This window comes from Elephas maximus, chromosome 3 (assembly GCF_024166365.1).
Source record: "Elephas maximus indicus isolate mEleMax1 chromosome 3, mEleMax1 primary haplotype, whole genome shotgun sequence".
NCBI classification, from domain to species: Eukaryota; Metazoa; Chordata; class Mammalia; order Proboscidea; family Elephantidae; genus Elephas; species Elephas maximus.
Window position 1 is genome coordinate 9,059,531 of NC_064821.1, and position 13,002 is coordinate 9,072,532.

The 13,002-nt window shown below is 53.6% G+C and overlaps 1 protein-coding gene and 2 pseudogenes across 1 annotated transcript in view; 1 reads left to right on the forward strand and 2 right to left on the reverse strand.

The window, feature by feature from the left end:
- The window catches only part of LOC126071986 (3-galactosyl-N-acetylglucosaminide 4-alpha-L-fucosyltransferase FUT3-like), an 86,042-nt gene that overhangs the window by 50,249 nt on the left and 22,791 nt on the right, over positions 1–13,002 (reverse strand). The window lies entirely within an intron of this gene.
- The window catches only part of LOC126071985 (3-galactosyl-N-acetylglucosaminide 4-alpha-L-fucosyltransferase FUT3-like), a 32,873-nt pseudogene continuing 22,791 nt past the window's right edge, over positions 2,921–13,002 (reverse strand).
- On the forward strand, positions 9,295–11,603 carry LOC126074008 (neurturin-like; annotated as a pseudogene).

The following is a 13,002-nucleotide window of genomic DNA, read 5'->3' on the forward strand; positions in this document are numbered from 1 at the left end:
GGTCAAACAGGACAGAGAGTAGACTAAACAACCTTACCTGTTGGCACTGGTGCAACGGTAACCCACCTCCTGGAGGTTAGAACGGAACACACAGGCCCTGGGGGGCAAAATGTTCCCGCTGTGGGGTGACAGTAACTGAAATGTTCTAACATGTTGCAAATAAACTGTTGATGTAGGTCTTGCTGGATGCCATGGGTGCCGGAGCATGCGCCAAAGAAGAAAGAGTGACTGCTGTTTGACCTTCCCGTGCCCGCCAAAGGGGGTGATGTGACAAAGGGAAACTGCCTATGTCACATCCCATAATGAGTTATGTCAACGAGAACCAAAGGACTTCCATGTTGAAGAAATCCTGCCTGGGCACCTGTATTTACATAACCCAACTCCTCGGAAATCTCCGTACTTCGCCCTCCAAAACCTCATGAATAAACATCAAGACCTCTTCTTGCTGAAACCCTTAAAAACCCTTAGGCAAATGGAGGAGACAGTCTCTGAAGGTTCTAGCCTTACTGTCTCCTTTTGCTAGCTGCTGGCAAAATAAATTTGCTTGTGTGACTCCAGGCTGCCTCAACAGTCTTATTGGGTGGCGTGAATCTGGTTGGGTTCTACTGAGGTAGGGGCCTTCAGTAACACCAGGGTGAACGTGGAGTCACTATGTCCTGTTACCAGCTAAAAATACTTGCATAGCCCACTTCTTGGTGGGGACACTTCAGCTCTGTTGGCTGAAGCCAGCAGCTGCTGGGGCAGAGCTGCGTCCCAGGGACTTGTGTCCTGTGCTCCCAAAAGCCCTGACTGGGCCTGGGGGGCAGTTATGACGGGCCCTTGTGTTAAAAGCAGGGCATGATATTTAGATTTGTCCTCAGTGTCGACTTGATGCTTGACAGGCCCAGGATGAGGTGTTGGGCTCTGGTGGGTCCCACATCTGAGAGGGATAGGGGAACTTGTGAGCCAGGGACTGGCACTGGTAGATTGAGGGCGTCGACTTCTCCTAACTCACCCCCACAGACTGAGGGCTCTGGAGTGCTCACCCTCACTGCCCAGTCTCCTAAGGCATGATTCCCTCCCCTCTTCCCTGGTTCTGTTCCCCTTCCCCCCGCCCCAGGCCCCCTCCTCTTCTTCCCACCCATCTGAGCTCAGCATCACCTTACTGGACTTGTCCTCATTCTAGAACTGAAGGGCACAGATCACAAAATGACCCCAGGGAGGATGACCCAGCTAGCTCCCTGCCTCTAGGACCCTGGCTATAGCTGGAGCCACTTGAGGGCCGCTAACAAGCAGGACTTCCAGGGAGCTTGAAGCGCAGGGTTTGGTGCTAGAGCATGGATGATCTGCTTGGAAGGCAGTTCCCGGGCAAGGCTGGCTGGGGTCCCTGTCTGCCCCCGCAGTCTTTTCACTATGAGGTTTGGGGTGGTGGATTCCTTTAGCTTTTGGGCCCAGTCAGTCTGGCCTTGCAGAGAGCCGGAGTCCCCAGACGCTGTGCAAGCAAGGTAATGCCGGCTCAGAGACTCAGTTTCTCCATCCGGATGGATGTCTGGATGGCTGGGGAGGCCTCCAGCCTCAAGCTGCCGAGCCCAGGACAGAGAGCGGGGAAGCTGGTGTCCACTGGAGTCTGAGCCCCCTTGAAGCTCAGCTGCCTTTGTGTATGTGTGTGTGTGTATGCGTGCGAGTGCTTGCACCCTCATGCTGACCATCTCTCACACACATGCACACACTTAGTCACAGAAGCTCCATGCAGCCAGACGCTCTTGCTCACACACAAACACACGCACACATGATCACATAAGAGCCCTGCACACAACCATACACTCTGCCTCTCTCATGCATGTGCACATGTGCACACACACACAGTCACAGCAGGCCCACACACCCATGCATACTCTAACTCGCACACACACACCGCATCATTCGCTCAGGGTCACAGGCCCCTCCCCTGGCCCACACACCCTTACGCTGATGGTCACACTCCCACCCAATCACATGGACACTCCACCCCTGTCTGGCCCTCCACTCACCCTCACAGCCACACACACAGCACCTCCCCCCGCCCCCCACAGGGGAATCCCCATCCTCTATCCTGCCCCCAACCCTCAGTCAGGCACACCCAGCCACCTTTGCCCCAGGCTCTGGTGGAAGCCCATCCCCTTGTTGAAGCCCTGCCCCCACCAGGGAACTCCAGACACCCTGACCCTACACCCACAGTGGTCTCCGCAACCTGCCAGACCCCCCTGGGTGCCAGCTGGAGGAGAGGCCTCCATGGGGCTTTAAAGGCCTGCTGGCCCCTGACCCTGAGGGCCCCAGACGGTCTCAGACAGCGTTCACCACCTCCTGACATTTGGGGCTGGATCCTTCTCTGGGGTGGGGCTGTCCTGGGCACTGTAGGGTGATGAGCAGCATCCCCGGCCTCCACCCACCAGGTGCCGGCAGCACCCCTGCCTCCAGCTGTGACAACCAAAATACAGACATCACCTATGTCCCTGGGGGAGGCTTGCCCTGGGTGAGGAGGATGCTCTAGAAAAGGGGGCACAGCAGTGTTCTTCACAGCATCCCCAGCTGGACAGTGGGGACAATGTTGTGACTCCAACCACACAGGCAGTGAACACAGCAATAACAATCACAGGAAGACCAGCCAGAACCATGACTATTGGGAGCACCACCCGCTCTTCCCAGGGACCAGATTCCCCAGAGGGTGAGTGCTTTGGTGGGTGCAGTCCCCAGCAGGTGAAGTCCCAGCAGGTGAGGTCCCAGGAGGTAGGTCCACAGCAGCTAAGGTTCCCCTAGCAGGTAAGGTCCATAGCACCTGAGATTTCCCCTGGCAGGTGAAGTCCCCAGCAGCTGAGTTTCCTCCTGGCAGGTGAGGTCCCAGCAGGTGGGGTCCCCAGCAGCTGAAGTACCTCCTGACAGGTGAAGTCCCTCCTAGCAGGAGAGGTCCCAGCAGGTGAGGTCCCCAGCAGGATGGGTCCCCAGCAGCTGAGGTACCTCCTGACAGGTGAAGTCCCTCCTAGCAGGTGAGGTCCCAGCAGGTGAGGTCCCTAGCAGCCCAGGTCCCAGGCTGCAGCTCAAGTGAACCAGGAGGCTATGCTGGGCACTGTCTGGTACCTGGAGTCCTGTTGCAACTGCCAGCAGGCCTTGCAGTAGTCCAGGGCCCAACTTCTGGAGCAGGGCCGCAGTGTCTCCCGCCAGCGGAAGTATCTCAGGTAGCTGGCCTGGTCCTTGTCCAGTGCCTGCAGGTGCTGGGCCAGGGCCTGGGGGCTCGGGAAGTCGTCCACGTGGATGAAGGCATCAGGCGGTAGGAACCGCTCGTAGTTCCTTCTGCTGGGGCCCAGGACCACCGGCACAGCCCAGGCCTGGAGGGCGTTCTTCCACATTTTCTCTGTGATGTAATCGGGGTGCAGGGAGTTCTCAAAAGCCAGGTAGAATTTGTACCGGGCCAGCACCTCCATCATGGTGGCAGAGGGCAGCTGCTGGTGGGAGCGCCCGTACACGTCCACTTTCAGGTGGGGCTGCAGCTGCTGGTAGTACCGCACCCGGACCGAGTTCAATTCCCAGTTGGACACCACCCAGGCCGCCAGCTTGGTCTTGGCTGAGAGGTGGGCCTGCGCTTCGGCAGGCTGGCCAGGCCACGGCTCGAGCCAGCCGTAGGGTGTGAAGATGTCCGAGTCGCTGCGGTAGGACATGGTCAGATTGAAGTAACCATCTAGCGCCTTCAGCTGCCGGCAGTGTGAGGGGGATTCCAAGCTTAACCAGACCCAGCGCTGGCCTGGTGGCCGTGGGGAGGGTGGGAGCTGTGCCCAAGGCCTGGAGCTGACCTCACGGTGATGCACAATGACTGCATCTGCCTGCTGGTACACGCTGCGGTTGGCGGTCAGCTGGCAGTCGGCTGTGCCGGGCCGCAGCCTGGAGCATTGGGACAGATGCACAGGGACATTGAAGGGCCATGTCTACAGCAGGATGACCAGGGGTGGGCGGCTGGGGGTCAACTGGCAGGACTCTTTGGCAGATATGTCAAGGGATTCCATGGTCCAGGGCTTGCCTGGAGCCACGCGCAGGTAAGAGAACAGGCATAGAGCCAGAAGCAGCTGGAACAGCAGCCCAAAGAGACAGTGGCGCCAGGGATATTGTACCTTGGCCCAACCGATGGGATCCATGGGTCAGAGAAGCTGGGAGGAAGGGAGAGCAGAGAACACATTATCGATAACAACAATAATAGCCTGCACCCCCAAGGGCGGATCAGGGGTCGCCAGAGATAATCATCACAACTTCTGAGACGGTTGTTGTTAGGTGCCATTGGAGTTTTTCAACTTACAATGACCCAATATGACAGAGCAGAACTGCCCCATAGGGTTTGCTTGGAAGGAGTCCTGATAGTGCAAATGGTCAAGTGGTCGGCTGCTGACCAAAAGGTTGGCAGTTTGAACTCGTCCAGTGGCCCTGCAGGTGAAAGACCTGGCCACCTGCTCTGACACAGATCACAGGTAGAAAACTTACAGGGAAATTCTGCTTTGTCACGTGGGGTACCATAAGTCAGAATCTACTTGAGGGCACTCAACAACAACAAGCCTGAACTGTTCACGGTGGGAACCACTAGACCCATGTGGCTATTAAGCACTTAAAATGTTATTCAATTGTGAATTTATATTAAATGAACAGAAATAATACCAGGGGCTGGAGGGAGAAATGGGGGTGGGGGATCATTGCTTAGGGGGCACTGAGTTTCTGCTAATAGTCTTGGAATAATTTGGGAATGGATAGCAGTCATGGTTGCATAATATGATGAAAGTAATCAATGTCACTGACTCATACATGTAAGAAAATGCTGAATTGGGCAGTGTCATTATATATATATATACACATTGAGTCAATTTTGACTCACAGTGACCCTATAGGACAGAGTACAACTGCCCCATGGGGTTTCCAAGGAGCGCCTGGTGGATTCCAACTGCCACCATTTTGGTTAGCAGGCAGACTCTTAACCACTATGAGTATATATAAAAAAAACCACTATGAGTATATATGTATATATACACAAACACACACAACAGTTGCCATCGAGTCCATTCCAACTCATAATAATCCTATAGGACTGAGTAGAACTGCCCTATAGGGTTTCCAAGGAGTGGCTGGTGGATTCGAACTGCTGACTTTTGATTAGCAGCCAAGTTCTTAACCACTCAGCACCAGGGCTCTGTATATGTATATATATATATATATATATATAACCATAAATCTATTAAAAATGTTGAATTGGTAAATGTTTTGTTGTATATAGTTTTATGGTTTGAATTGTGTCCCTTGAAAATATGTGTTTTAAATCATAACCTCTATGCCTGTGGTTATTACCCCATTTGGGAATGAGCTGTCTTTGTTACCTTAATGAGCAGGATTAGTGTAGGATGTATCGTCAGTTGATCTCTTTTGAGACATAAAAAGGATTAAACCAGTAAGCGAGTGAGCAAAGATAGGGGAAGACTGATGCCAAGTCACATGGAAATCTCCAAGGAACCAGGAAACAAGGTGAAGAGATGAAGATCTTCCCCTAGAGCCAACAGAAAAAGAAAAGCCCTCTCCTAGAGCCAGTGTCCTGGATTCAGACTTCTAGCCTCCTGAACTGTGAGAAAATTAATTTAGGTTCGTTAAAGGCACCCACTTGTGTCTGTTATAGCAGCAGTAGATAACTGAGACAGAATTTGGTACTGGGAGTGGGGTGCTGCTCTAACAGATTCCTAAAATGTGGAAGCGGTTTTGAAACTGCGAATGAATAGAAGACTCAGAGGAAGTGAGAACGGTTAACACCAGAGATGGCACAGATGGTGAGAAGCAGCAGTAGAGGGCCACCAGTGGCAGAGAAGCGGCAGCAGCAGGACCACGAGACCAGCGCCAGACAGCGTTGGAGCCGATCCACAGAGCCAGAGAGCTGCGTGCCCGTGCACAGGAGGCTTCCTGGTGGAGTGGGGTGTCTCTGAGCATGTATTGGTGGAGCTAGGATTGCTGACCCACAGAGCAAGAGAGCTGAGTGCCTTTTAGGCAAAGTTTATTGGTGGAGTGGGGTGTCTCCGAGCATGTATTGGTGGAGCTAGGATTGCTGACCCACAGAGCAAGAGAGCTGAGTGCCTTCCAGGCAAAGTTTATTGGTGGAGTGGGGTGCTTCCAGGCACTTATCAGTAGAATTACAGAGCTTTGGGCAGGGCAGATGTGGGTGTGAGACCCAGGGGCTGAGAAGCCAAGAAACCAGGAGGCAGAAGCTGAAGAGACAAGGAACACAGGAAGCAGAGCTGCCTCAGTCTCAAAGGGTATGGCCACGACTTATGGGGTTTCAAAGGGCGGAGCCACGGCCTCTGGTGTTTCTAAGGGTAGAGTTGCCACTCAGATGGACTAGGAGAAGGGTGCGCCTAAAGCCGAGGGAGCACAGTTGACATCCCAGAGGGCCTGGAAGGTGGAGCTGAAGCTCAGGGCCGAGGGAGCACATTTGACATCCCAGAGGGCCTGGAAGGTGGAGCTGAAGCTCAGGGCCTAGGGGCCTCCACTTAACATCTGGAGAGTGTGGCCAATACCTAGAATCTGGAGAGCAGGGTCTCAGAGAACAGAGGATTATTTTCAAACCCTTGAGGGCTAATGTCATGTGTTCTGCTGACTTGTTTGGTGCCTGTATGCCTTCTTTTCCCCCAATTCTCCCATTTGTAATGGAGATGTCTAGCTTGTACCTGTTCTACCATTGTACCTTTGGAAGCAAATAACTTGTACTCTAGATTTCAGATGAAGAAGAAGTTTGGGATTTTGGACTTGGAGTTAAGACTTTTGGTATGATATAATGGGGTGAACACGTTTTACATGTGGCAAGGATGTGAATTTTGGAGGGCCAAAAGGTGAAATGTCATGGATTGAATAGTGTTCCCCACAAAAATATGTGTATTAATTTGGCTAGACCATGATTCCCAGTATTGTGTGGCTGTCCACCATTTTGTCATCTGATGTGATTTTCCTATGTGTTGTAAATCCTACCTCTATGATGTTAATGAGGAGGGCAGTTGTGTTAGTGAGTCAGGACTAAATCTACAAGATTGGATTGTGTCTTGAGCCAATCTCTCTTGAGATCTAAAAGAGAGAAGGAAGCAGAGAAACAGGGGGACTTCATACCACCAAGAAAGCAACACCAGGAGCAGAGCACTTCCCTTGGAACCAGGGTTCCTGCATGGAGAAGCGCCTTGTCCAGGGGAAGACTGATGAAAAGGACCTTCTTACAGAACCAACAGAGAGAGAAAGCCTTCCCTTGGAGCTGATGCCCTGAATTTGGACTTCTAGCCTACTTTACTGTGAGGAAATGAATTTCTCTTTGTTAAAGCCATCCACTTGTGGTATTTTTGTTATGGCAGCTGTAAATAAGAAAGACAACCCAGTTCCCCTGCTTGGGCAAATTTATCAGAACCTTCTAGTATCCTGCCAACTGCCGGTACCCAGAAAGACCCCTGCCTGTGACCAAGGACTACTGGCAAATTGTAGGCCATTACAGAACCTGGTAGGCCCTCTACTATGTGTCCCCTGTGAGCCCAGCTGCTGAACATAAGCAGTTAGAATGGAAGCCAACAGAAGGGGGAGAGGAGAGAAGGAGCCTTCCCTGGGAGGCAAGAGGGCTCTCCCACGTGGCACCAATGCATTCTAGGGTGAGCAGGTCAGCGTGCTCCAAGAGGCTACCTTACCTTGGAGTCAGTGTACAGGTACAGTGGAGCAGCTGGCTGGGAGGCAAAGGATGGCAGCACTGTTGGTCTCCCTAAGTGTGAGCAAGGTGAAAGCAGGGAGAAGGAAGTGTTTCTATACCTTTTAACACAACACAATCTGGGCCCTGTCAGGTGACTCTGCTGTCCCAGGAGCAAGACCAAAGTCCATGATAAAATTACAGGGCTCCTCCTATCCTCACTGTCCAGGAAGTTGGGGACCAGGGTCACCCTCTGGCCCCATCTATGCCCTTCACAACTGCCCGGCTTTGGGCCTGCAGTCTATCCATTCATAAACTGAAACCAGGTGAGTTGACTTCAACTCATGGCTACCCCACGAGTATCAGAATAGAACTGTGCTCCCCAGGGTTTCCAGTGGCTGAGTTTTCCAGAAATAGATTGTCAGGCCTTTCTTCTGCAGCTCCCCCAGGTGGACCTGAACCTCCTCCAATCTTCTGGTTAGCAGCCGGGCACATTCACAGTTTGCGCCACCCAGGGACCTCTATAAAGTGGATAAAAAAAAAAAACCCAAACAAATCCACTGCCGTCGAGTCGATTCCAACTCATAGCAACCCTACAGAATGAAAAATTGGACCTAAAACACTGGTTCCCAAAGTGGTTTCCATTGGAAGGGGACACCAGGGGCTAATTGGGGGGTGGGGTGGGGAGGGTAGGTGAGCAGGATCTCAAGCTTCCCACCCACCTCCACTTCCCTCAGACCCCACCTTCTTACTCAGTGAGTCAGTCCACAAAATTTCGTGGACACCTACTATACGCCAGGTACAGGGAGCCCATGCCTGAGACAGAGAAGACTTAAGCCCCCAAGTAAACACACAGCTGTTAACAAGAAGTGACAAGGAGGGTGCGGCCTGGTCTGAGCTTCTTGGATGTTTGAACCGTGAGCTAAAGCCCCTGTCACGGATTGAATTGTGTCCCCCCAAAAAATATCTGTCAACTTGGTTACGCCAAATTATATGGTTGTCCTCCATTTTGTGATTGTAATTTTCTGTTAAAGAGGATTAGGGTGGGATTGTAACACCCTTACTCAGGTCACATCCCTGAGCCAAAGTCAAGGAAGTTTCCCTGGGTTGTGGCCTGCACCCCCTTTTACCTCTTCTAAGATAAAAGGAAAGGGAAGCAAGCAGAGAGTTGGTGACCTCATACCACCAAGAAAACAGTGCCAGGAGCAGAGTGGGTCCTTTGGAGACACGGTCCCTGGGTAGAGAAGCTCCTAGTCCAGGGGAAGACTGACGAGAAGGCTGACAGAGAGACAAAGGCTGCCCTTGGGGCTGACGCCCTGAATTTGGACCTTTAGCCTGCTTTACTGTGAAAAAATAAATTTCTCTTTGTTAAAGCCATCCACTTGTGGTATTTTTGTTATAGAGGCACTAGATGATTAAGACAAGCCCCTCAGCAGTTCTTGGAGTGAAAAAAGAAGAGAACCCCTGCAAAGGTTGTGGGAGGAAAGGTCCTGGTATATTGGAGGAACTAGGAGAAATTCAGTTCTTCAGGAGAGCAGGGCAGAGCTGCCACACAGTACAGGCCACATCAGTCAGCAATCACGTGTTTAGTGGCATGGTAATAGGGAGCCATGGGAGGCTTCAAGCAGAGGGTTCCTCACATCAGCATATTTCGAGATGTTCTCTTAGGCTCCTGCGGTGTACAGGTGAGCAATGAGGGGTGTCTGGATGAAGGCGGTGTTGAGGGATAGTGTCTGGTGGCCTCATCAAACCCGTCTGTGTAACTCAAAACCAGCCCTCTCCTCCAGGTCCCTGAGAGGAAGTCCCCGGGAGCCCTGAAGCTTCCTGCAGTGGGTGAGAGACATGTTTTACAATAGAAGCCTGGTTGTGCTCTGCTAATCCCACGCAGGACATGGACCCTGCAGAGCCAAAGCCCTGGGTCCAGCCTGGGGCATCAACTACTTCCCATTCCCTGATCAGAAATCATTTCTGGAAGGGTGCTTCACGCTGCCTGCAGCTCCACCATCTGAGTGCGTGCAGTGATTTCTGCTGGTGGTGGCCCCAGGAGGCAGCGCTGGCCCGGGGAAGTAGGGGTCTCCCAAGTCAGGGCATTTGCAGGACAGACAGACGTATGTCAACTCATGACTCCCTCCTTGGCTGGTGGGATTATCTGGTGACATTAATAAAATCAATCATGGGGCTGATGGTCTTGGTGTCAACATGTCCTGGGCCGGCGGCCAAGCTTTGACAGGCAGGACTGCAGTCTGTTTGCAGCCATCATGCCTGTATGGAAACCACGGCCCAGGGAGAGAGAAGTTGCTTGCCTGGGTCACTTGGAAATTTCTAATGCACCAAGCTGTATCCAAGAAGCCCTGGAGGTGCAATGGTTAAGTGCTTGCTGCTAACCAAAATGTCAGCAGTTCGAGTCCACTCAGCTGCTCCAAGGGAAAAAGACCTGGTGATTTGCAAGATTACAGCCAGGAAAATCTTACGGGGGCAAGTTGTGCTCCGTCACATGGGGTCTCCAGAAGTTGGAATCGACTCAATAGCCCCAACAACAACACGGAGTGGCCCTGACAGTAGCCGCTGCCACCCCACAGGGCCTGGGGTCCCCTGCCTCAGTACCTGTTGCAGCTCTATGTATTCTGAGAGGCCCAAACACCCCGATTTGGTTTTTTGCATGGGTGAAACTGAGGCCTGCTGCTAAGTGGTGAACACTCAGGGGCTGTGGGACTTTGGATGGGGAGCCTCAGAGAAAGAGAGTTGGCGACTTATGGCAGCTCAGCGAAAGAGTGAAGGATAGGGGTGTGGGAAGCAGCCCCCCCCAACACTGCCTGGAGATGGTGTGCCAGTGCCCGGGAACAGCCCGGCACAGGGGTGGGGGCAGTTGGGGGCCCTGTTGGGGTAGGGGTTTGAGTCATTACCACCTCCTGAGCCCCCTTTCATCTCTTTAAAAAGGGGGAGATGAACCCAGGCAGCCCAGCACTGAGAAGGGGATCCAGAGGAAGTGTGCTGGGGTGGTGGGCTGCGGGAGAGGGAGATGGGGCCCCAGAGGGAATGAGTGAGAGGCCCAGATCAGCCCAGGTCAAAGGATGGAGAAAGGCAGGGTGCAAAATAGTCCCGGGCACCCAGAAAGGGCCAGCCAGGCTCCGGGCAGCCCAGCGTGGGCACACGGTCGAGAGAGGGGTGTTGGCAGCCATGGGGACCCAGCGTAGGAGGCTGATATGCACCCCCGCAACATCACCCAGAGAGAGCATGAGGCTGCTTCTAGCCAGAGGGCTGGATCCGAACCCCCAACACTGCCCCATCCCAGGGCAGCGCAGTATGTGGGTGGGGGGACCGAGGAGTAGCGGTTCAGAATGTGTGCACTTGCGACCAAGCAAGGGTCCTTATTTGCAAAGGGGGACAGCAAGGGCTGGGAATCCCCTGCTGATCCCTGCCTCCCTTCTCTTCTTCTCCACCTTCGCAAACCCGTCACTCCTGCAGGTCGCCTGGGGCAAGGTACAACTGCGAGACCGGACGCCCTGAGCCCGGCGGCCCCAAGGTCCTCCGTCGGGCGGGGCCTCGGCAGCGGCTCACGCATGCGCCCTGAGGCACGCGGCAGTGCGGCCTCCGCGAGTTATACACGTCGGACCGGACGGCGCTGTTTCGCTACTGCGCAAGCGCGTGCGAGGCAACGGCGCGGCGCTGTGACCTGAGGCTGCGGCGCGTGTGTCTGGAGCGGGTGCGCGAAGCCCTGCTGTGGTCCGACGCCCTACGAAGCCGAGGGGTCCTTCCTAGACAAGCACAGGCGCTGCCACGCACTGCACGAGCTGTCGAAGCGTAACTGCGCCTGCGTGTGACCATACCTCACCGGCCCCGGCGTGACAGCCCCGCGCCAGACTGATCATGCGCATAACGTGCCGTCGCAGCTTTGGCACTGGTTCTCGCGCTACCTACATCGAGCTAAAGTGTGGGAAAATGGAGCCGAGGTCGTGATTCTGCGCTCTCCCAGGGTGCCCATCTCCAAAAGAGGGGGTGAAGAGACACCCTCTCCACTGGGGAAAGGGGGGTGATAGGGTGTCATCTGCAGGGGATGATGGGAGAATCCCGTCTCTTACGGGGGAGGAGGAAAGAAGATGCAAAGGGGATCAAAAGATAAGTAGGCGCAGTGTTGGCAGGAAGCATTCTTCCCAGCTCCCTGACAATCCCTATGCCGGTCCGCACAATGTGAGCTTCTGGGGAGGGAAGGGGAGGATTGGCGTTGATGGAGGGAGGTGGAGCCAATCTGCCGATGAAGAGACTGAGGTCTAGGTGGACCCAAGCCTGCTGTGCCCGGTGAGCCTCCATAGATTGGCCCTGCCAGTGAGACAGGATTAGGCTGCAGCAGACCCGGTTGGGCCCCGGCACATAGGCTGGGAAAAGGTCAAACAGGACAGAGAGTAGACTAAACAACCTTACCTGTTGGCACTGGTGCAACGGTAACCCACCTCCTGGAGGTTAGAACGGAACACACAGGCCCTGGGGGGCAAAATGTTCCCGCTGTGGGGTGACAGTAACTGAAATGTTCTAACATGTTGCAAATAAACTGTTGATGTAGGTCTTGCTGGATGCCATGGGTGCCGGAGCATGCGCCAAAGAAGAAAGAGTGACTGCTGTTTGACCTTCCCGTGCCCGCCAAAGGGGGTGATGTGACAAAGGGAAACTGCCTATGTCACATCCCATAATGAGTTATGTCAACGAGAACCAAAGGACTTCCATGTTGAAGAATTCCTGCCTGGGCACCTGTATTTACATAACCCAACTCCTCGGAAATCTCCGTACTTCGCCCTCCAAAACCTCATGAATAAACATCAAGACCTCTTCTTGTTGAAACCCTTAAAAACCCTTAGGCAAATGGAGGAGACAGTCTCTGAAGGTTCTAGCCTTACTGTCTCCTTTTGCTAGCTGCTGGCAAAATAAATTTGCTTGTGTGACTCCAGGCTGCCTCAACAGTCTTATTGGGTGGCGTGAATCTGGTTGGGTTCTACTGAGGTAGGGGCCTTCAGTAACACCAGGGTGAACGTGGAGTCACTATGTCCTGTTACCAGCTAAAAATACTTGCATAGCCCACTTCTTGGTGGGGACACTTCAGCTCTGTTGGCTGAAGCCAGCAGCTGCTGGGGCAGAGCTGCGTCCCAGGGACTTGTGTCCTGTGCTCCCAAAAGCCCTGACTGGGCCTGGGGGGCAGTTATGACGGGCCCTTGTGTTAAAAGCAGGGCATGATATTTAGATTTGTCCTCAGTGTCGACTTGATGCTTGACAGGCCCAGGATGAGGTGTTGGGCTCTGGTGGGTCCCACATCCGAGAGGGATAGGGGA